This window comes from Bos javanicus, chromosome 17 (genome assembly GCF_032452875.1).
Source record: "Bos javanicus breed banteng chromosome 17, ARS-OSU_banteng_1.0, whole genome shotgun sequence".
In the NCBI taxonomy this organism is placed as follows: Eukaryota; Metazoa; Chordata; class Mammalia; order Artiodactyla; family Bovidae; genus Bos; species Bos javanicus.
In genome coordinates, this window is record NC_083884.1 from 69,634,354 (window position 1) to 69,659,138 (window position 24,785).

Below are 24,785 nucleotides of genomic sequence, written 5' to 3' on the forward strand. Positions count from 1 at the left end.
GATCCTTTAAGTCAAAGTCTAGAGCCTGAATCTGTCTAGATAGTCTTTTAGTGCTTTTACTGTCTCTATTAACACCCCTCTCCTGCAGTGGGTGCCAACAGGCGGGGTGTGTGTGTCTGATGGAAAGAGGGAGAGAGACAGAGAGTGTGTGTGTGTGTCTGTGTCTCAGCAGCAGAGAGAAGGCGCTGGACCCGTGCCCTGGCTGGGCACATCAAGGAGACGTGTTGTCAAGAGGATCCGAGAACCATGAAGACGTGAACTCGCTGATTTGACATAGCAGAGCTCAGATGTGCAGCCAGCTATCAAGATGGGAGGGTGTTCAATTCTATTTACTGGATAATTTGTTGGGATGGGGAGAGGAAAAATTTTTTTAAAAACCTTTTTGTAGCTTATTCATTTCTGTCCTTAATAATAACGGAATGAATAACCACAAGTTCATCAGAAGCTAGAAGTTCAGTGAAAAGAAGGACAACTCAGACCCCAGCTGGGGAGCCTAAACCGCAGCGCTCTCGCCATTCCCTCACCCCAACAGCGCTGGCGCTTGCAAAGATCTGCTGCAGGTTGCCTGGAAACTGGGATGTCGTTAAACTGAAATCTATGCAAGGGAAATTTGACTTGGGCTGCCTGCGGTTTTTCTGTCTTTACAGAAAATTGGTCTAGCTGGAAAGAGGGTTGGTGTAGCTCACGACTGCCACCAGCCTTTGAAGCCAGGCACCAATGCCACACCTTCCTTTCCCTTCTCAAAGGTCTCTCTGGCGTCAGGGTGCTTTCTTCTCCAGCTCACCTCTACCAGGAAGAGACTGGAAAGATTCACCAGTGTCAAAGTGACCTTCACACAGGTTCAGAGTTGTGTATGTTTTGTTCTTTTATTTTTAATGGGAGGATAATTGCTTTACAGTGCTGTGTTGGTTTCTGCCATACACCAACGTGAATCAGCCACAGGCATACATACGTTCCCACCCTCTTGAACCTCCCTCCCACCCCATCCCACCCCTCTAGCTTGCCACAGAGCACCAGGTTGAGCTCCCTCTGTTAAGCAGCAACTTCCCACTAGCTGTCTATTTTCCACATGGTAATGTATATATTTCAGTGCTACTGTCTCAGTTCATCCCACCTTCTTCTGTCCCTGCTGTGTCCGTAAGTCTGTTCTCTATGTCTGAATCTCTATTCCTGCCCTGCAAATAGGTTTATCAGTACCATCTTTCTAGATTCCACATATATATGTTAATATATAATATACAATTCTTTTAAAAAATAACACTAACAGAGCCAGTTCTCAGAGTGTCTTAACATTGTCAGTTCACGGTTTCAAACCCAGTAGTACTGGATCTTTAGAGATTCCCAGGAAGTTTCCGGGTTTATAGTAAAAATAATTCTCAGTGGTGGTGACCCTCAGTCAGAAGGAAGACCCAGACGATAAAATGAGACCCGCACTGTACTCGTAAGAGTCAAGGCAACGAGCAGCCCCGCCACGGCATGGTCCGAGATTCTGTACAAACGAGGAGATGCCTCTGTTTGTTCCAAATGTATCCTCTTCAGAAATTATTAGCGCATATATATGTGTGTGTTTTTTAATGGTAATATTTTCAGTGTGGTTGTGTGTTTGTGTAATGAGGCCCTGGCTGAGACTTGCTATGTAGTTTGCAGTTTCCGTTAGGATGAGGGCCTTAATTAGTGGGCTCTTTGGTTAGGCAATGGTAAAGCCAAAATCCTACCCAGAAATGGAAAGACCTGAGGTGCTAATCGACTCACATCACTTCCCCTGGGTGACTACATCTCTACAAACAAGGAATGTCAAAGTCGTTGAGACTAACTCTTGGAGGTGGCAGACTCACGGTTACCAGTAGCCAACTGTAGGGGAGGCAGAGGGTCTACTGACCCCTACAGCCCAGCCGGAAGTTGGACATGAGATCTGCTCAATAGGACCCCCTTGGGGACAAGCCTCCCTAAACACTTTATCTGGTCCTAACTGTGCCACGAGGTTCAGCTGTGAAGGTTTCCCCGAGATGGGAGTGGTGAGGCAGCAGGTTCAGAGAGCCAGAAATACCCAAGACAGACTGGTGGGGCACGCGCCATTCCTCAGGGGCTCAGATACTTAGGGACAGAAAGCTGGTATAAGAGCAGGGTTCCTTGCTGGGTACTGCAGGACTCCTGAAGGCTGGAGAAGTCGGGGACATCTGGATTCCGTCTGAATAATTATTGATCAGCTCCAGGGTAAGCAGACAAATTTAGGTTTTCATATTTCTTTGAGCAGGGTTGTTAAGGAAAAGGCTAGGGTGTGGCTGCCTTACCTGGCTGGCATTTTTTAGGCTATTTCCCTGCTCCAGCTCGGGTTATTCAGGATAACAGTGGCACCTACCTAGTGACTTGTGGGGATTAAGCCAGGCAACTCAGGCTAAGTGTCCAGCATGTATACAGCTGGTGCTCAACAGGTGCTCATCACTCGTCCTATTTTTAGCTCTTGGCCTGTCCCATTGCTTCACGTCAGGAGTTCAGGGTCCCAGCGCGGCTTTTTGTCTACCCCCGAGGTCCTGCGTCAACACCCGAGCCACCCTCCCCTCTCCTTTCCCAAACCCAGACTCTCTTTCCCGCAAGACAGTCTGATGGGAGGCAAGTTTCAGATGAAGCTCAACGGGCTGCCCTCCCCACATCTGCATTTTAAAATGGAAGCTTGTTGGTAAGAAAAGTGAATCTCACATTGGGAACGCGACATGAGAAGAGACTGGATAAACAGGGCAGAAGAATGTCTAAGGAGAACTTCACAGCTGTCTGCAAACTGTGAGGCCAAGTCGGGAGATGAGGGAACCACAGACCCAATCTGGGTTGTTTCAAAGACAGAGCACAGACCCATTAGGAAGAGGCTGTAGGGAGGCAGGTGTGGGCTCCACAGCTGGAGGACTTTCTCCTTCATGCCCCAGAACGGCGCCTGGCTCGAGGATGTAATCTTTCCATTATTAAAACTGTCAGCCCATGACTGTTTCCGGCTGTAATGAGTTTCCCATCACTGGAAGTGTTCAAGTTGAGTTGACCAGGACGTTGCTCTTTGGATAAGAATCAAATCAAATGAGGGGACTTCCCTGGTGGTCCAGTGGCTAAGACTCTGTGCTCCCAACGCAGGGGCCCCTGGTCGGGAAACTAGATCCCACACATTGCAACTTAAAGGCCCCACACAGTGCAGACTGAAGACCCCACGTGCCACAGCTACGACCTGGTGCGGCCAAATAAATAAAATAACTTAAAAAAAGAGAAGAATCAAGTAAATACTGAGAATATCGAAGGCTCTCCAAGCTGTAAAGTGCTATTCTATGACATTGTTATTAAAGGTAGAATTTCAACAGAGATGGAGCAAAGGAACATTTTCTAAATGCTTTTCCCAAAAGACAGTAGATAGAAGTGGTTAAAGCTGAGGGTTCTGCTGCCATACGTCCCAGCAATCCCACTGCTGGGCATGCACACCAAGGAAACCAGAATTGAAAGAGACACGTGCACCCCAATGTTCATCGCAGCACTGTTTACAATAGCCAGGACATGGAAGCAACCTAGATGTCCATCAGCAGATGAATGGATAAGAAAGCTGTGGTACATATACACAATGGAGTATTACTCAGCTATTAAAAATGCATTTGAATCAGTTCTAATGAGGTGGATGAAACTGGAGCCTATTATACAGAGTGAAGTAAGTCAGAAAGAAAAACACCAATACAGTATATTAACACATATATATGGAATTTAGAAAGATAATAACAACGACCCTATATGTGAGACAGCAAAAGAGACATAGATGTAAAGAACAGACTTTTGGACTCTGTGGGAGAAGGCGAGGGTGGGATGATTTGAGAGAATAGCACTGAAAGGTATATTATCACATGTGAAATAGATGACCAGTCCAGGTTCGATGCATGAGACGGGGCACTCAAAGCTGGTGCACTGGGACAACCCAGAGGGATGGGATGGGGAGCGAGGTGGGAGGGGGGCTCGGGATGGGGACACGTGTACACCCGTGGCTGACTCACGTCAGTGTACAGCAAAAACCACCACAATATTGTAAAGGAATTAGCCTCCAATTAAATAAATTAATTAATTTTAAAAAAAGAAAAAAAAAAGCTGAGGGTTCTGGAGTTTAGACGCTGCCTGGGTTCAAACCCTGGTCATCCTGTTTCCGAGCTGTGTGACCCTGGGCACGTTGGCTGTGCCTTAATTTCCCCACGTGTAAAAGTGGGGGCCATGATGGTGCCTCCCTTCAGAGTTGTGAAAACTGAGTGACCTGATTGAAGTAAAGCCCTTAGGAGAATGCCTGGCACAGAGAGAGTTAATGCTTCAGACACATTAGGGACAAGGTATTATCCCATGCCCTTGCCACGCTGCAGCTTTCTGCGTCTTTTCAGTATGTGGAAGAAGTCCCTCATACCGTAATTGACCCTGACCTTGTTTTTTCCCTAAATCATATGCCAGGCCCGGCCACTGTAATTACCCCGGGCCCTTTCTATCTCCTGTAAGCAAGCTTTCAGGCTGAACAGGCACACAGGGCCTGTGACGCACCGTTTTGTGAAGGATCGCACGGGAGAAACACAGCCCTGGACACCTTCCCCTGCTGCCTGCCTGGCAAGCGGTGGGTGCCCGGTAAATATTTGTCGAACGGACGGACGAACTCGGCAGGGTTCTTGTTATTGCCTACGTTTTATTTATTTATCTTTTTGATTAGGTTAATTCATTCACGGGATTGAACATTCAAAAGGAACAAAAGGCAATAGAGCGAGACACATCCCTCACGCCCTGTCCCGAGGTCCCCTCCCCACCGGTGACTAAGATAAGCACTTTCTCGTATGTCTTTCTAGAGTTATTTTAAGGCATAAACAGGTAAACCAACTAGCACGTCTGTTTCTTTCCCTCCTTTTTAAACAAACGGCCACATACGCCGTTCCAGGTGCGTTTATTGACACGGTCACAGCAGCGAGGGCGAACACGCGCACACGAAGGGGCGTTGGAGAAGAAATCGCTCAGAGACACAAAATCAACCGGGCAGACTCTGCATGAGCACAGACGTCAAGTGGTCACATGGCCTGGGCTGATACATGGAAGGGGGTCATCAGGGTAAGAATGGTCTGAGTGAGTTGTTTTTTTTTAAGTTTACACCGGGGTAACCGCCACCACAATCAAGATACAGAGCCTTTCTGTCACCCCCAGAAGTTCCTTCATGTCCCTTTGTAGCTGGGCCCCACCCTGGACCCACACGCCCACCCCTCTGCTCTGTCAGAGTTTTTCGGCTGCTGTGTTCCAGGCCTGCGTGTTGCGGTGCGACCTCCACTCAGCCGAGCTAATCGCGGTATTAGTCAGCATCGGTGGGGCTCGTGCTGGGCCGGGCGCTCTGCTGAGCACCCACCCACTCATGCTCATTCATTTAATCCCCCCCACAACCAAAGGAGGCAGGTCCTGCTGTCATCTCGATTTCAGACAAGACGTCTAAGACAGAGAAGCAAAACCACTTGCCCAAGGGCACACAGGCTTTGTTGTTCAGTCACTCAGTCGCGTCCCACTCTCTGCACCCACATAGACTACAGCATGCCAGGCTTCCCTGTCCTTCACGATCTCCCAGAGCTTGCTCAAACTCATGTCCATTGAGTCGGTGATGCCATCCAAGCATCTCATCCTCTGTCGCCCCCTTCACCTCCTGCCCTCAGTCTTTCCCAGCATCAGGGTCTTTTCTGAACCCAAAACAATGTGAAAATAATCAATACTCAGACTCCAGCAGAAAGACTTCATTCCTTTTTTTTTTTTTTAAATATTTATGTATTTGGTTGCTCCAGGTCTTAGTTGCAGCATGTGGGATCTAGCTCCCTGAGCAGGAGATTGAACCCAGGGCCCGCTATGTTGGGAGCATGGAGTGTTAGGGACCACCAGGGAAGTCCCAAGAAAGATTTCATTACTATTTAACAAGATCAAGGCGGATGGGGAGTGGGGGGAACCCTGAATTTTACGTTACTCTAGAATGGATTTGTCCAGCAGCCTCAAGTGTATTTTAAGTGGCTGGTGGCCTTTCTTCACAGGCATCAGTCAGCGCAGGCAGCGTGTATACTCACCACGCCGCTCTCTTCTAAGAAATTACAACATTGAGAACTATCTCTTAATGTTAAAGAGCTGGTGTGGTCAGGGTATTACTGAGAAGACAACTATCTCTGACTATCTACAGGTCCAAGAACATGCATGTCATTCTGAAACCACAAGGAATGTGGTTAAGTCCCCCGGTCACATCTCTCAACAAAGATCGATCTGTTTCACTGTTGCCTCTAAGGGCTTTTCTCCTGGACTCAGATGTTAATTCATAATGATGTCTGCTAATGGGCCTTCCCTAGAGAGGAGCCTATTAAAGGAATTAATTACACTGCAGGTTCAGAAACTTCCTGGCACATAATGAAATGGCTCCCCAGCTGAAACAGTCTGAGAAAGAAACCACCGTTCTAAATCCTGAGGCCAGTTCCTATAAAGGGAGAGGCAAGTTTGCTCAGATAACTGCACATCCTGGGAGAAACAGGATAGTGAAAATGTTAGCAATGAAACCAATGTTCACTCACTTATGTGAGTATGTGCTAAGTCGCTTCAGTCGTGTCCAATTCTTTCTGACCCCATGGGCTGTAGTCCTCCAGGCTCCTCTGTCCATGGGATTCTCCAGGCAAGAACACTGGAGTGGGTAGCCATTCCCTCCTCTAGGAGTTCTTCCCAAACCAGGGATCGAACCGGAGCCTCCTGTCTCCTGCATTGGCAGGCGAGTTCTTTACCACTAGGGTCACCTGGGAAGCCTTCATTAAATATAGATCACATTTTTCTAAAAATGTCTAGTTCTTTATTACCTCCTCTTATTTGAGACCTATGCTTGCCACTTACAAATATTGCCAATTAACCTTACAGTGCAATTTCAACGTACTTTCTTTTTAATAAGAAAATAGTTCTCAGGACTCCTCTGGTGGTTCAGCAGCTAGGGTTCCCCACTGCCAATGTAGGGGACTCAGGTTCAACCCCTGGTCGGGGAACTAGATCCCACGTGCTGTGACTGAGACCCGGCACAGCCGAATAACTAAAACTATATATTTTGTAAAAACCAGTTTTCTCCACTTAACACAGAATAAGCGAAAGTGGACCTAGGATTGGGAGGACGGATACATGTGGATGTGCGGCTGAGTCCCTTTGCTGTCCACCTGAAACTGTCACAACATTGATATTCAGCTATACTCCAATGCAAAATAAAAAGTTTAATAAAAAGAGAGAGAGATGAGGGACTTAGGATGGATTACGCTGCATTCAAACTCAAGAGAAGGTGGTAGAATTACCCACTCTGGAAGTCTACATAGGTTTCAGCACAGCCTAAAGCCTGGGGAGTAGATTAGATGACTTTCTGGCCTCTCTTTCCTCTGTATGGCCTGTGTGACACAGTCCAAATCTCCGGAAACGACGACAGCAGAAGAAAGAGATAACGGCAGATGAACTACAGCTCTGGTTACTGATGAGCCACCGATTTGTTGGTTTCTAGGTAAACTGAGGTGGGGGCAGGGTAGCGTGATGTGCAAAATTGACTAGAGATCCTGTCAAAGTCGGTTTTCATCGTAATCTTGGTTCTCCCTATATTTCTGGACAAGGCCTTTATCCCCTCTCTTCTTCTGTTCCATTAGCAGCAAAAAGCAGACGGCGCCCACCTCGGCCTTTGGACCACCGAGAGGCAGAAGCAGCAGTGCTGACAGGCCACTCTAAATGCAGCCTGGCGCCTGGACGGAATTCCTCAGCCTGGCCTCGGGGCAGTTTGCAGGGAGGGAGGGAGAGCTCTCTTGGAAGCCCAGCTGGAAAGATTAAGGGCAAAAGGAGAAGAGGGTGGCAGAGGATGAGATGGTTGGATGGCATCATCGACTCAATGGACATAAGTTTGAGCAAACTCCAGGAGATAGTGAAGGACAGGGAAGCCTGGTGTGCTGCCATCCATGGGGTCTCAAAGAGTCAGACACCACTTAGCGATTGACCAACATCTAGAGAAAGCCTGATCCTCACGAGTCAGAAGGGACCACACCAGTCCTCTGGCCCCTCCTCCAGAGACTGAGGTTACTGTTGAGCAAAAGTGAAATTTATCTGAACCTAGTCTATGGTCAGCTGTAACATGGGCTTTACTTGGAATGAACTCAGCCATACGGATGGAGCCCAGGGGAAAGGGTTTTTTAAAAATTATTATTGTGAGTGAAACTCATTTACAATTATAGTACAGAGAATGGTCATTTGCATGCTTTAAACTCTTTAGCAGATAATGGTGACACACTGTGCTAAGTGACTGAAAAGTTACAAGATGATTAAACACTGTCTGGCAGTTGCTTGGATTTTTAAGTATTTCTTAGAATGGGCAAGCTACATAAAACCTAACCAAGTTCCAGCTAAAAGTCTAACAGTTCTGATGGAAACTGTTAAACCAGTTCTGCAAAAAGAGACAAACAGCTTCAAACTGCCAGGTATCAGTATTATTGTAATATTCCCTTTATCAAAAACCTATAACTGAAATTTATAGGTAAGAATTTACAGTAAGCAGCAGGTACTTGGAAACTTGTCAGTTAAGATTTCCCATTAGAGAAGAGATTCTGCTGTAAGCTTTTTAACCCTCTAATGTCAGAGAGAAAAAAAAACTTTCACAATTAGTTTCTAAGGAAATTATATAAAAGTCATAATAACTAAGAGGAAAAGCTTTAGATTGTCATTTCCAATAGGACACAACCTCCTAAAGAAAACACACCCTGGTGGGTTGTTTTCAGAAGACTGTACATAAACAAAAATCAAAATCTATATTCTTTATATATTTCTAAAGAAAATAGTTAACAAAATCACCTTAAAGTGACTTCATTTCCTGCTGCTCTCCCAACCTCCTCAAAACTGAGAATATAACAAATATTTGCATAGGTTTATTATTCACATTTAATCATGAATAATTCACTTTGTACAGACAGCTGGGTAAACAAGAGTTTTGGAGTTTCCTTTTTCTAGAATATTTTCCCCTTGGCTGAAAGGAAACAGCTTCAGTGTGGTTTGACATGGTTTCCAGTGCCATCCTGTCCCGTCCCCTGAGCAGGAGGGATCCCCTGTTTCAGGCATTTTCTCTTTTTTCCTTTCTTTCTCTCTTTCTGTCAGTTCTTAGGCTACAGTTCACAACCATACACACACACACATATATATATATAATTATTATGAAATGAAAAATGAGCTCCACCACTCAAGTCTGTGGTCGGCAAAACAAGTGAATGGTCACAGATGTGCTTTTGGGTGGATCCTCTTCTGAGTGCTGGGAAAAGATCTCCCCAGCTCATTCTGCCTCGTCATTAGCTCCTTCACCTTCTCCTATCAGTTCATGAACAATTTCACAATTATTTGACTATCTGCCACAAAGCCGGCTCCCATTTCCCTCTGCTCCTCCCAGGCCTACGTGAGGAAGTGAAGCACGTACCACTGTGCACAGGTTTACCCAGGGCATTTCAGTCTGGGCAAGGGGGCATCGTTTACCAAAGGTCAAGGATCCTTCCAGCTCTGTGGATGTCACCAGCCAAACTGTGATAGTATAACTTGCGGTTTAGGAGACAATTAGGCTTGCCGTCACTCGGCTATGACCGAATCGGGGGGGTTGGGGGGGAGGAGGTCATAGTATACCCTTGGGAAATCCCTGCTCTTTGTCACGACCTGGCAAAGAGCTTTGAGAATCTTAGCCACCCAGCAAATCCCACGTGTCCACCCTAACTGTTAGTTGAGGGCAGACACAGGCCTAGGGATATTTGTACCCTCTCTTCAGCAGTCGGTGTCATGAAGCACGAATGCCATGGCCGAGAGCGTTCCAAAGAAAATTAGCCACAATTCGACTAAATTAGAAAAACGGTACTGATGAAAATAATGATGAACCTATTTGCAGGGCAGCAATAGAGACGACGACAGAGAGAACAGACTTGGGGGAGGGGGAGGGGCAGAGACGGTGGGACGAATGGGGAGGGTGTAGCCACAGTCCCGCGTGTGAAGTAGACGGCCGGGGGAAGCTGCTGCATGAGCGGGGAGCTCAGCCCGGCGCTCTGCGATGACCTAGGAGGGTAGGGTCGGGGCGGGAGGGGCGCTCCAGAGGGAGGGGATACGCGTATACACTACGGCTGATTCACACTGTTGTACAGCAGAAGCTAACGCAACATTGTAAAGCAATTATACTCCAATTAAAATTTAAAAGAAAGTAAAAATTTTCTTCATTGAACAAAAGTGTTAGACATGTTCTAAGCACTTTACACACATAAACTCTTTACTTGCTATAACCACCTTATATAATAGGTATAATCCTTACCCCCATTTTACAGAGGAGGAAAAGGAGGCACAGAGAAATCAAAGAATTCACTGATTGTCAGGAAGTGGGAGGGCCAGGACTCAAACCAGGCAGTCTGGCTCCGAAGTCTGAGCTTCCACTCACCATGCTCTGCTATGGGCATAAATCCCTGCTTATGGTAAAGAGTTTAGAAAGAGAAGAAAACATGAAGAAGAGAACAATTACTCCTAGTCTCACCACCCATTTCAGAGTATTTCCTGTGTGTGTGTGTGTGTGTGTGTGTGTGTGTACGAAAGCATTGAACTTAGTGGAATTTCTCATCAACTCCCCTCTTTCAATTTTCTGTATCTTATGAACATTTTCTCCCATGGAAAGATATTAATTTGAGTGAACATTCAATTTCCTGAGTCTACTTTGTAAATACCCACCCAGTCAACTTAGGAAGCACTTATGATTGGAGGTAGGTGGGGGGCGGGGGGCTACCCAGATGGCACAGTGGTAAAGAACCCACCTGCCAATCCAGGAGACACAAGAGAAGAGGGTTCGATCCCTGGGTCAGGAAGATCCCCTGGAGAAGGACATGGCAACCCACTCCAGTATTCTTGCCTGGAAAATTCTATGGACAGAGGAGCCTGGCAGCCTACAGTCCAGGGAGTCGCAAAGAGTTGGACACGACTGAGCCATGGAGCGCACATACACATATATGACTAGGGGAGGGGGAGGTCGGGGGCATCTGGTTTAGAAGAGGCCTTATTTCCCCAAATACAAAGAACTTCTCTGAAAATGGACTCAGCATGGTTTCTTTTAAGTGACCTGGAAAAAAAAAAAAAACGTGTTGTGTCTGGAAACATAGCGTGACTTTCCCCTTCAAAGCGTTTTGTGTTGTGTCCACTTCATATTGTTCAGTTTCCTCGGGGCGGGGCAGGGGGAGTGAGTCTGGGTTCACAGAGATATGCAGGCTAGTCAACAGGAAACCCGAAGTCCCTGATACAGCACGGTGGCCTCTAATCACAGCCCGGCCTGGCCACTTTCTCTGACAGGTGTTGCAAAAATAATAATAAATGCTCGAAAGAACCATTTGCCCAGTAAACAGAGCTGTTATTAAAAACTGGCATCATATACCAAGACACTGAAGAGCCGTCTCGGAAGCCAAGACGGTAGTGGCCACTGCTATGACACAGTGACAGCGTTTGGCCGAGTCACATGCCATCCCGTCAACAGCCAGAGAAGTAAACAGCACAGCGATGGGCTGACCTAACCTCAAAACCTCTCGGAAGCACCAGGAAACTGGCTTGAAAAGACCGTTTCTCTTTACCCCGCTCCTTGTTAATTGAATTTCTAGCTCTAATCACAACAGCAGAAACAGAAAATATCCTAAAGGGGAAGTCAAAGAACGACCCGTTTCTGAAAAAGACGAGTCACGCAGTCGTTAGAGACACAGCTGCACCCGCCCTCACGCTTTCCTTGAGCTGTTTTGCCCACCTACAGATGAGGCCGCTGAGAGCGGGGGCCCAGGGCCAGGATGTTCAGAGAGCCCTCACTGGGAATCACTCTCACATGCACATATATTTCCCCAATAAGCACCTTCTCGAGTTTGCATACAATGGAGTTAAACGCTTCAGAGCTTCCTGTCCAATGTTCTAACTTGAGTTGTGCAACCAGAAAATCAGGTAAGCATCTCGACTGCTAGGTCAGACTTGGCTTTTTCTGGAAACTAGATCTCACGAACTTGAGCCCCTAAACCCACTGCCCTGTCTTCCCTTTAAAAGATATTTTACCCATAGTCATTGGTCCTAGGTCCACTTGGAGCTAATGAGGCAGGAGCTGTCTGAAATATAAGGTGCAATACCGAGCAGCCAAAGGAAGAAAATGAAATTTTTCTTTGACCCTAAAACTCAGGTCAAATCTGTTTCCTCTTCCTTTCCGTTGCAAGTGTTTTGAAAACTAGTTCTACTTCTTTCGGTCTGAGTCTTCTCATCCCAGGGGAATGACAAGACACTGGGACAGGAAACTAACCAACTCTTCTACCCATCAGCCTGGCAAGGATGGAGGGTTCCCACGTCTCCCAGATTCCATAGAGCCTCCTTCAGGGAGGGGTTGATCTGGGAGAAGTGAGAGGTGAGGACCAGACTAATAACCTGTCCCTAGAGAGGACCTGAGCAGATAAAATAACCAAACCACAACTCAGGACCACACAGAACTCGCCTTCTCATAGGATGCACAGAGTACCTCTAACATCCGTTGTTTCTTTGAAGCTCCGTAACTATCTCAAGGTGGGGAACGACTATCGCCTGCAGCCTGGAGAGGTTGTGTTGGCTGGCCTGGATCACAGCATTCACCTAGGACCTGAGTGTGGCGGCTGCAGGGCCTGCACTGGCCTTGCTCCCCCGACCCTCTGTCTGCTTGGTCCGCACCTTGTCCAGCTCAGTGCAGCGCCTTCCCTACAGTTGAAGGCTGTCTTCTTAAAAATATATATTTATTTATATTTAATAAATATAAACCCGACTCTGCTGGGTCTTAGTTGCGGCATGCAAACTCTTAGTTGCAGTGGTGTGGGGTCTAGTTCACTGACTAGGGATCAAACCCAGGCCCCCTGCATTGGGAGTGCGGAGTGTTAGCCCCTGGACCACCAGGGAAATCCCGAAGGCTGTCTTTCAGTAAGGCACACCGATTAATTAAATGATTCTGCTCAACAGTCAACATCTGATCTTCGTGGCTGTCTACTCCATCCTGAAGGCCCCTCTGCTAGGACCCCGGAGGCAACAGCAAGCACACCAGGCCCCCGTCCTGGACAACCACTTGGGCCATCAACTTAGGCCTTTTCTCCCATGATTAAACCCACTCGCTCTGAGCCTCATCTCTCCAAGTCCCATGTAGGGGGCAATTTGTGCTAAGAGGCTATAATGTCCTAATACCCCACTGGGAGGTTGGGACTGACGTATATACACTACCATGTTTAAAACAGGCAGCTAGCAATAAGCTGCCATAGAGCGCAGGGAGCTCAGCTTGGTTCTCTGTGATGACCTAGAGGGGTGGGATGGTCCAAGAGGGAGGGGACATATGTATACACACAGCTGATTCATTTTGTTGTTCAGCAGAAACTAATACAACCTTGCAAAGCAACTATATCCCAATTAAAAAAAAAAAAAACATTCTGATACCCCGAACCCTTGCTGGCTGTGTGTGCTCGGACAACCAACTCAGCGGGCAACCCCTCCTCCGGAATGTCACCAGCAAATGGAGATACTAGTGCTTTACAGCCGAGGATCGAGTGAAGTCACAAGTCAATGGAATTCCTTCTCTTCCCTCAGCCTGTCTTTCCCTCCTAAAGCGAATCTCGGAGCACCGCCCTCTCTCACTCAGATCACTGGTAGCGTCCTCTGACCCGTCTCTCTCTGCTTCCAGACAAGGCCCCACCACGCATTCTCCACCCGGCTGAGGCAATCCTGACAGAGAATAAGTATGGACAAATTTACCCTCCCGAAAACCCCCAGCGGCAGCCCAGGGCCCCAGAGTCAAGTCCGGGCTCCCGGCTCAGCCCACGCACCTGCAACCTTGGCCCGTGTTCACCTCGCCAGCGTCCTGTGCTCAGAGCCCAGCGGGGACCACGCGCTCCTCTGCCTCCAGGGCTCTGAGCGGGCTGTTGGCCTACGACATTCTCCCCGTGGCCTCTCTCATTCCTGTCCCTTTTTTAGCATCATTTCCTCGAGGAAGTCTCCCTGAGTGGACTCCGATACTTCCCCTGCCGTCCTGTCTGTCTCCGCGTGCTGGCATCTGTACCACACCATCACTGCCTGGCTGCTCACCCCTGGCTTGCTCGTAGCTGTCTGGGGGGCCCCCAGCCCTTCTCCTGACCCAGAACAAGCAAGAGAGCAGTGAATATTCATCCTGGAAACTTTCCTGAAGCATGTGATTTCCTTTAAGAGTATTCTACTCTTTCTTGAAAATATTTGCATTTCAAAATGCCCACCCTTTCCTTTGCGTCTCAGAACGCCCTCAGCCTTCAATGCCTTATGCCACAGAAAAGAGTAACTTGGGAATATTAAGTCTAGCCAGTGAATATAGTACTTTTTATTCTAAAGGGAGAGGGGGGCCTCATATAATAACAATAAATGAGGGTTAATACTTCTATGATGTGAGCTTCATAAAAGTGGTGCAGTGGTAAAGAATCTGCCTGCCAATGCAGGAGATGCAGGAGACACAGGGTCAGGAAGATCCCCTGGAGGAGGAAATGGCAGCCCTCTCCAGTATTCCTGCCTGGAAAATCCCATGGACAGAAAAGCCTGGTGGACTACAGTCCATGGGGTTGCAAAGAGTCAGATACGACTGAGTGACTGAGTACGCACCTCTATGGTGTATTCATACAAATATCTCAATTTATTCTTAAAAATTCTATGGATTGGATTCATCTGTTACAGGATATTTTAGTTATAATTCTGCAACTGCAAGTGGCAGGAACCGTCCTCAGTTTGCTTAAGCAAAAAAGAAAAAAGAAAAAAAGAAAAAAGGAGGAGAGTTTGTTTTACTTGTGCAGGGGTGGAACCCCAGGCTTACAGACAGAGCTTGGGAAGGAATTCTCAGGCTCCACTCCCAGAGACCAGATGCAAGGAGTTTGAGATCTTCCCAGGAAGCCCAGCCAGTTCTGATACAGGAGCTCCTCCAACACCCTTTCGCAGGAGCCACTGGGCCCAGGTCACTAGCTGCAGAGCCAGAACGGAGACCCAGGTTCCCTGATGTCCAAGTCACGGCTTTCCCCACCATACTCCACTGCCTCTTCAACTCTCCATTTGTTAAAAATAACAATACTTTAAAAAAAAATCAAATGACAAGGAAGGGCTAAATAGAATGTGGTCTATACATACAGCAGAGTATCGTTCAGCCTTAAGAAGGAAAGAAATTTGACATGTGCTACAACAGGGAGAAACCCTGAGGACACTATGCTAAGTGAAATAAGTCAGTCACGAAAGGACGCACGCTGTGTGATTCCGCTCATACGAGGTACTTAGGGCTGTAAAAACCACAGAGACAGAGAGTAGATCGTAATTTTCAGGGGCTGCGAGAGAGAGGATGAAAGTCATTGCTTACTGGGCATGGTTTCAGTTGGAGAAGAGAAAGTTCTGGAGATGGGAGCTGGTGTTGGCCACGTGACAGCTGTGAATGTACTTACTGCCACAGAACTGTATACTCAAAAATGGTCAAGAGAGTAAAATTTTAGGTTCTGTATCATTTTACCACAATTTAAAAAAAGAAAAGGAATCAAACGTTTCTCTGCCCCACAAGCAGATTTCACTTTTGGGTCAGCCCAAAAGTTCATTCGCGTTTTTCTGTAAGACGTTACACTTTGTGGGTGGGAGACGCACTGACAGGTCAGCTGGCTTCTGGGCCAACAGGAGGGAAGGCCAGACTCACAGCAGGCTGTTCATTTAGAAGGATGCAACAGTGACGAGCCACACCGCTTCCGGAATCTGTGTTCTCTCGCAGAGAGCCTTATCAGTTCAGTAATTCCAGTTCATCTACCCAGACAATGTAACTACATTTCATTCTGTACAGCATTCTACAGCGCGCTCCTATTTCGGTGTCAGTGTTTCAATAAAATTTTGATTAAGGCCAAAAAAAATCAGCTGGCTTCTGGATATAGGTTCTGGATGTGAAGTTCACCCACTGCTTTAATTGTGTCTTCAGCTACCCCCAGAACGGTCCTCTCCCATGCTGCTGACTCTGAATGCTGCCAGGAAGCTCTGCGTTGGCACCAGCTCTCGCCTCAGCCTGACACCTGCTCAGGGGGCAACAATGGCCCTGGGGTCCTGGAGGCTCACAAGGATCTTGTGAAACAAGGGAGGGGAAAGTAGGGGCTGGAGAGAAACTCCAGAAACGGTCACAGTGGTCTTGAGCTCACATGGAGCGACAAGCCAGGGAACGCGTCAAGATGGGAAACTCTGTCCTTTTGTTAAGAACTGCTGTAGGTTTGTAGTGTCCTAGGAATATGGATGAGGGTGGTGAAGCCAGGAGTGAAGATCCCTGGAAATGGGCTTCCTCCTGATCTCGGAACGGCCAGTCACAGAGAAGTTGTAAGAAAGGCCAGGCTTCCTTGATGGCTCAGCAGTAAAGGAATCCACCCGGCACTGCAGGAGACGCAGGTTTGATCCCTGGTTTGGGAAGATCCCACATGCAGTGAACAACTAAGCCGTGAGTCACAGCAAATGAGCCTGTACTGTACTGTAAAAATTAGGGTTGGGGCTGTACGCCTGGGGCCCAGGAGCCGCAACTCCTGAGCCCACGTGCCCCGGAGCCTACGCTCTGCAGCAAGAGAAGTTACCGCGATGAAAAGCCCATGCAGCAACAAAGACCCAACACAGCTAAAATAAATAAATAAAAAATTTTTAAGGGGGGTGGTGGGCAAAGCTGGAAATCCACATAAGTCCTTGCTGATAGCTGGGAACCCAAATTCCATTCTTAGTGGGAAAAAGGGATGTAAATTGCCTTGAGCAAGAAGAGAGTGAGGTAGGAGGGGAAAGGAAGAGGGGAGAAGTCGGGGCTGACCCTGGGGTGAGTTTTCTCTCTCTGCCCGGAGTTCACATGGTGGTCGTAAGCATCGGGCAATTTCCCAAATATTTGGGGAAGTTACTCATGAAGGAGAAGCCACCTCCAGACAGCCAGTTGGGAAATGTGGAGAGTCAGTGCCTGGGTGGTTTTCATACTAATCCCAGATTTATTAAGGTCAGAAAGCAAGCATCAGAAAGGGTTTGATAATCAGAGTCGTCAGTGTTTTGATAGAAAGGAAATTTCTCTCTGGTCTGAGGGAGTTGGCTGTCTCAAAGCCTGGGATGAGGGAGGGCTCCTTTAGTGACTGGAGGGGCAGAATCGCTCCCTTCTAAGCCCCCTCCCCGAAGGGTACAAGGTGTTCCATTGCAGTTGAGAGGGAGTGGACTCAAAGATCTGAAACAGCTAACTCCCCCTCACCCCAACCTAGTCCCCAAATATGGTATGATGTGGCATCAGCACCTTCACCAGATTCTTTTTTAAAAATGTTTATTTTTATCTATTTGACTGCGTGGGGTCTTCGCTGCACCATGCAAACTCTTAGTTGAGGCATGTGGTATCTAGTTCCCCGACCAGGGATCGAACCTGGGCCCCTGTGTTGGGAACACAGAGTCTTAGCCACTGGACCACCAGGGAGGTTCCCCTGTACCAGATTCTGATGCTGCTGGAGGGGGGTGGGTGGTGCAGTTTAAACAGGAGGATTTCATTTTATAACATCAACTTTTGATTCCAAAGTTATATGGAAATTAAATTGTTTTAGATCTACAAAGGTAGTTCAAGAAACCCTACTGGAAATCTCTTTGTAAATCTGCTTCTGAAAGGCGGAAAGTATTTTGCATGTGGCTCTGCGTTTTGATTCATCTCCTTTGCCTGTGCAACATTCAGGATGTTTGAAGTGTTGCATTGGGACCATCTGTCATGACCTAATCTTGATTTCCCAGACTGTTACATCAACCAGGTTGGTTTCCCTTAGTTGATGATCCAGTAAGTCTATGGCTTCCTTGGAATTTTACAAGATACTACATTTTTATTCTAAAAAAAATTCTTTTTTCAAACACGCTGGAAGACCACACCACCTGGCTCTAGAGCACAGCTTAGGCTGAAATTCCAATAAAGGGCTAATCAGCAGGCGTAAGTGGAAGCTGGTTTTCAGCGGTCAACTCAAGCCATACACCTTGTTGGGAGAGGGCTTGGTGTGAGGCCAGGCTGAGCATCATGAGAGGAAGATCCGAAAGTCTGCCCAGGTGGCAGCAACAAGCCCCGAGGAGGAGGGAAGTGGATAACGAATTCCACGAGGACCCACAGCACAGAGAGAGCTGGAATGCGGAGGGGGCCCCCTTCCAGCTAGATCTGGAAAGGAGGTCAGGGTTTAGATACTCAGAGCCGGACAGGAAAAACCTTTCCTACAGAGGTGTGAGGATAGAGGTGTTACATTTGAGGACAGATAATGGACCCATGTGGCAGGGTTTCCAGGAAGGTTAGATCCTGGAAACGTTACAGAAGAAATTAAGAATTAAAGGTCTGCAAACACTTATGAGAGAACAGTAATTGTTAGGAATCACTAAGCATGGATTCACTAAGAACGAGTCATTTCCTGTTTTTTCTAGGATCACCAGACTGGTAAACTAGAGGGTGTTGTCAAGGCCGTTCTTGCCATTGGCTGGAAGTCTCTATCGTCCTGGGCAGGAGTGGAACAGGAGGCCCTGAGTTCTAATGTGTATCTCATTTCAGCAGGGCGCCTGACACAGCCAGGCTGAGTGAGATGCTTATCAAGAGTGGGGTTTGCATGAGAGAACATTCATTCCCAAAGGCAGCTGGTGCCAGACTGATGGCTGGATGGAGGACAGGCTGCAGTATGGACAGGGGCTTCACATTTGACCCTTTCCCCGTCTCCATCAATGTCTGCCAACGGCAATAAGGAAACACACACAGGCTGATCTATCAGGAAAAATAAATGTATTCACTGATATATCAAAGAAAGGTCTTTGGGGACTAGAGCAACGTCTAAAACAAGCAGCAGAAATACAACGGGTATTCAGCATAAAATGCTGGGCCTGTGGCCAAAAAGTCAACTGCTTAAGAAGCAGATGGAGAAATATGTCTTAGAAGAGGTGCTGCAAGAAGAGACCTGGGGCTTTTAGTTCACGGCAAGTGAAACCAGTGTGATGTGCCTGGAAGACTATATTCAGGAAGCATCCAGTGTCTATATGGGGCTACCCTGACGGCGTGGCTGGTAAAGAATCTGTCTGCAATGTAGAACACACATGAGATGCGGGTTCGATCCCTGGGTCGGGCAGACACCCTGGAGGAGGAAATGGGCAATGCATTCAATATTCTCGCCTGAAAAACCCCATGGACAGAGGAGCCTGGTGGGTCCAGGCCAAAGGGTTGCCAAGAGTTGGACACCACTGAACGACTAAGCACGCAGTGTCTATATATTCTCTGATTCAGCAAATCCTTATTTCACCATGCAGTTTGTGCTTCAGGCACTGACTGAGTTGGGCAGTAAATATACCAGAGGACCATTCAGGTGAGGTACCTACCCGCATATGGTCCATAGTTTTCTAGGGCAAAGAAGCAAACACACACAGATTTGCTGAAACTTGTGACGGACATAAACGAAGGTCAGAAAGAGTGTGATGAGGGATGTACTTTTCCTGGGGTGGCCAGGCCAGGCCAGGCCTCTCTGGGAAAGTGGCATTGAAGCCAAGACCATATGAAGGGGAAGGGGAGACAGGGAGATGGAACATTCCAGGCAGGACAAGGGGTCCATTGGCCATGACCATGGAAGGAGCTTGCTGTCTTTCCAGAACTGAAAGCCCAGTGAGGCCTGTCCATATTCGTGGCTGCCAACGTCCATTCCCCAGTTCCTCTCTGGGGATGGTACCGCCTTCCCAGCCTCCCTTGCAGCTGAGTACCTTGGGCTGAGTTCTCAGCAGTGAGATGCTAAGAGGTGGTCTGTGTTGGGACCCGGGGTCCTAAAGAGGTGGACACGCCTCCTCACTCTCTGGGTTTCCTCCTGGTTGCATCTGGGACCTGGCAGCCAGGCAGCCTGGACCCCATGGAACTGCGGTGCCCCAGCTGGAAGGGCCCTGGGTCCCTGAATGACTGCAGAGAACCAGGCCACTTGCCGATACCTGGATCACTCACCTCACCCAGGTACTCGGGACAGAGAAAAAACATCCTGTATTCTTTAAGTCACTGAGTTGCCGTCACGTCTCTTGGCTGACCTATCACAGAAACGGGAGGCACACCCACGGGTACACGTTTAGAACACTGCATTTGGTTCAAAGTCTCATTTTGTTTTCTTAAGGGACACTGACCATTTGAAGCGTGTAAAGCACATCAACATTTAGGATTCCAAAAAGCAAGTCAACGAAAATCTGTTTAAGACACCACAGTTGTTTAGTCTGGAAAAGAGGTTTCTTGGGGGTGGCACGTCTTCAGCACTGTGAAGGAGGAATGAAGCTGGAATGGAGTAACTTCTACAGGGGCGACGGGCGGGTCGGATTTACTCGACGAGGCAGATTCTGAATCAACAGAGGGGAGACGTTCCTAATGACCAGGGATGATTCGGAAGAGGCCAGATGGCTTCAGGATCCGAGGTTTCTCCCTGCTGCTGTGTCCCAGCAGGGATCAGCTGCCCACCTGCCCACCTGTAAGGAGGTGTTTACAGGACTGATTCTGAGAGCCCACACTGGTCATTCGATGCTTGCACTCGCATCAAAGTAGCCTTTTAAGGAAAGCCAAGAGTAACGAATTCAGATTTTCATGACTTTATTCTTGAGATAATCCAAAAAATATTTGGAGACTAGCATTTTTTTTTTAACTTATCTTCGGAGATGAATGATCCATTTAGCCCAAGGAACTCAAAGTACTTTACACCCTTGTCTCATTCAGGCTTGTCACATATCTGAGCTGCTGTGTCAGGGGCAAGACCATCAAACCCCCTCTCTCAGATAAGGAGAAGGACTCACAAAGAGGGCCAGTGAGTTGTCCAAGGTCACAGTGAGTCACGGGCACGGTGGTAGGGCAGGCTCCTCACCCGAGGTCTCCCACGCTGCTCCAAGCCCATGCAAAGGGGACCCTCAGCTAGGAAAGTCTCCCACGGACAGGAGGAACCAACCTAAACCAACAGTCTTTCCAGAGTTGGAAATGACCTGAGACATTTCAAGTTCAATCAGTTTCATTTCGCAGGTGAGGAAACTGAGGCTCACATGAGGTCACCTGGAGTGAGGCAGAGCTAGGACTCAAGCCCAGTGCCCAGGATCACATCCTGCCTACTCACAAATGGCCCGGGAACAGCCCCTACACAATTACCTGGAATCAACTGGGTCATCACCATTAGCTCTGCTGTCTGGAAATCTAAAGGCTCATATTGGCTTTGGCCACCAAAGAGAGGAAACACTCTGCAATGCTCGAAGACTCACAGCGGAGGGGGGCGGGGAGCATCGTTTGTGCCTTGTATTACAAAGTCCAAAGGCAAAACATATGTTTCCCATTTGTCCTGGGATGGGAAAGAAAAACTTTTCCTTTCGCTTAATCTCGGTTTAAACAAACAGAGAGACTGCCCTTTTCGTAAACTCACCCAACGTCAAATATTGTTCACTCGCCCAGCATCGGCTTACTAAGCCACTACACAGCGCCTTTGCCTCATGTAATCCCCTCATGAGAAGGCACTTCAGCTCCAAGAGGGGGCAAGTAAGACAAGACACGTTTCCTCTGATGAACTGAACAAGAGTCAGCTGATGGGAGTCAGGTTTCCAAATCTAGAACCTCTGTTTCAGCCAGAGACCCGAGGCAATCCGGCTTCAGTCGTGACTCAGGGTTCGGGTAGTGAAAGCAAGCACGTCAAGTGATGTAAGAAAATTCCCCCCCATTCCCCCACCCCCTGGCATCCTCCTCCCCCAGGGAGCTGGGGCCAGGCCGGGGGGGGGGGGGTGTTGGGAGTTCAGTCTGGGAGCCTCCGAGCAGCTGCTGCCCAGGCACTGGGTCCCATCCCCATTGCAGTGGCAAAGGGAAGTACTCAGTTACAATTACTTTCCTGTTGGCCTATGAGCTCGGATAATTGCTTTGCGATGTGTGTGTGTGTGTGTGTGTGTGTGTGAAGGAGAGAGCCTCATAAAGTAAACCAAGAAACAGAAGGGCCAGGTCTGGCCTAAAGAGAAGTGTCAGGAGAGGGAGGGAGGCTGGTGATGCAAGCCTGCCTTTGAAGTCACTTTGTTTGTGAAAAGTCTGCTGTGCGCCTCTCTTAAGGAAACTCCGCTGGAATGAGGTTCCTGTGCATGTGGGGTTTAGGGCTATTGTTTTTGGCTCCGATGTTCACCTCAAGCCCTAGCTAGGACATGTATAAATCCCGTAACAACAGCCTGACATGAAATTGCTCACCCTCGCATTGCATCAGGGGACTTTTACTCAGGCGGAGTTTGAATGCCTCATTGTTTAATGGGACAGGAAGTTTACTCTTGATGCAAATGAAGAATCTTTTTTTTCCCTCCTTACCTCCTTGGAAGATTTTCACAGAAGCCTGTCCGTCATCCCTTGCTCCTTCCATGGGAGCAGCTGCACCCAATTTTATTCTCAGAGTTGGGTTTTCTTAGGACCGGAGGACCAGTTTGAGGCTGGCTCCTCCGTGAAGGGGACACTAGGAGATGGGCCAAGGGCCCCCCAGGAACACAGAGGGTGGGGTCTTCTGAAAAGGGCTGGATGTTTCTCTTTTCAGTTTCTTTCATCCTGATCTCAGACTCGGTTGGTTTCTTCCACACACAGAGAGGGAAGCCCCATCCCCAAACTTTTTCAGGTTTGGCGTTTTTTTTTTTTCCTCTTAAGCTTAAGCACCTGCTGACCAGCTCACACTGTGGTCATGGGGCTAGGACTCTGGCATCCACAAGATGCCTCATTCAGAACCATGACTCCCACCTTCCACTGGAGCAAATCCCTAAGATAGAAACTTCTAGAAAAAGCCTTTGGGGGTTCCCCATCTCTGCATACTCTTTAGGCAAATTCTCCAAAAGGCATTAGAGGATCCCTCTTAACCTTCTGCTGATGCCCCCTGACCAAGAGATAGGCCAAGAGAGACCCTCAAAGAAAGAAAGGGTTCACTACTTTCAGTCAAAGGAAACCAGATCAGGATCATGATGGGTGAATGACCGGAACGCTGACCCAAAGCCCTAATTTACTTGGTTCCGTATTTCCAGAATCTTTTTTTTTCCCCCTATACATCCAAAAAGAAATCGTTCATGGGAAGGAGGGAGGAAAGAAAGGAGAGAGGAGGAAAAGAAAGAAAGAACTCGCACGCTACGGGCGTATGCCCTAGGGAATAGCTGAAGGCTGCAATTCCACTGCAATTGTCTTCTGCCCCCCAACTTCATCAGCATGTTCCCAAAAGTCACAATGCTGCCTGACAACATATATGCTAGATTTTGTTTGCTTAAAATGACAGGGTTTTTACATGTCTATATACACGCATGTGGGTGTGTTTTACCTGTACCACATCAAGTGCAATTAAGCAAGAAGGACCACCTCACTCCTGGCCAAGCCCTGTTCTCTTGCTGGCTTTCACCTTGGTGTCACCTGCAATGCCTGAGCGTCTCCCCTCCAGATTCCGATTTAATCAGGCAGCGCTGCGATCTGGACGCAGATTTGTTTTAAGCTCCCCAGGTCACTGTGAGGCGCATCCAGGGTGACCATCCACTGACCGCGGCCAGCCCCCGCGCGGCCTCCCTGCACGGGCCCACAGTCAGCCACACGCCTTGCACAACTTCCCTCTTACTCAGGCACTGGCACTTCTCTCTCTGGTCCTCACCCTGGCTTCACCCCATCTGGGATCTGGCATCCCCTGTGACCATCAACCATGGCAAAAAAAAAAAAAAAAGTTCTGGAAATGCCCACGAGCATAATTTCACATTCGAAGTTATTCCTTCACACTCCATAAAAACGACTGTGTTTGTAACACATCTGGTCATTCTTACATGAGGAGGTGGGAAGCACCAAGCTATGTTCAGTGGCACAGACAGCCTGGCTGCACCGTTCCTTGGCGAGTGCGCGCCCCAGCGTCCTCGGTGGGCAGTGAGAATCCATCCCGTGTATGGCACACATCACGATCTGTCGCCAACCTTCTGGGCTCAGGGCCTGGCACATCAAAGAGGCTCAGCAAACTTCTGATGAAACAGAGACGACTGAGTCTGCAGATTCTGGGTGCTTCCCCAACCTAATTTAGGTCTGGAAACTCAAACAACTGGGTTGAGAAAAAGATGTCCTGGTGATTACAAAACCCCATCTCTGAGAGCACAGCAATGGACAGAACCAGCCAGGGAAATGCAGTGATGATCAGCAGATATGCAGAGATTTCACCCTCCCTGCCTCTCCCCCTTTCCAGCTCTTTCGTGGGGCTGGGTGGGAGGAAGAGCCTCTCCTGTCTTCACAAGGCCTTCTTCCCCATGAGTGCATCTGCACATCTCTAAATCTCTTTGTAAGGATGCCAGTCACTGAATCTGGGGCCCACCCTACCCTAATATGGGCTTCCCTGGTGGCTCGGACGGTAAAGAATCCACCTGCAATGCAGGAGACCCGGGTTCGATCCCTGGGTCCGGAAGATCACCTGGAGAAGGAAAAGGCAACCCACTGCAGTATTCTTGCCTGGAATTCCCATGGACAGAGGAGCGTGGTGGGCTACAGTCCCTGGGGTCACAAAGAGTTGGACCAACTGCGTAACTAACACTACTCCAACATGGCCATCTTGACTGGATGACATCTGCAAAACCCCTACAAGGTCACACTCACAGGTGCCAGGGGTTAGGACTTTAACCTCCTCCAACATCCAGTATGCTGGTCTCTGATCAGGCTACACCTAGAATTTGGGGTCCAGCTCATGAGCCATATTTTAAGATGTTCAGTGTAAAAACTGCTTAGATTTGTATGATATGAGGAGCAG

At 48.1% G+C, this 24,785-nt stretch overlaps 1 non-coding gene across 1 annotated transcript; it reads right to left on the reverse strand.

Moving 5' to 3' along the window:
* Nucleotides 1–17,416: 17,416 nt before the first annotated feature.
* On the reverse strand, nt 17,417–17,488 carry TRNAG-CCC (transfer RNA glycine (anticodon CCC)). Its single transcript has one exon. It is a non-coding gene; the product is annotated as a tRNA-Gly (tRNA).
* Nucleotides 17,489–24,785: the final 7,297 nt, after the last annotated feature.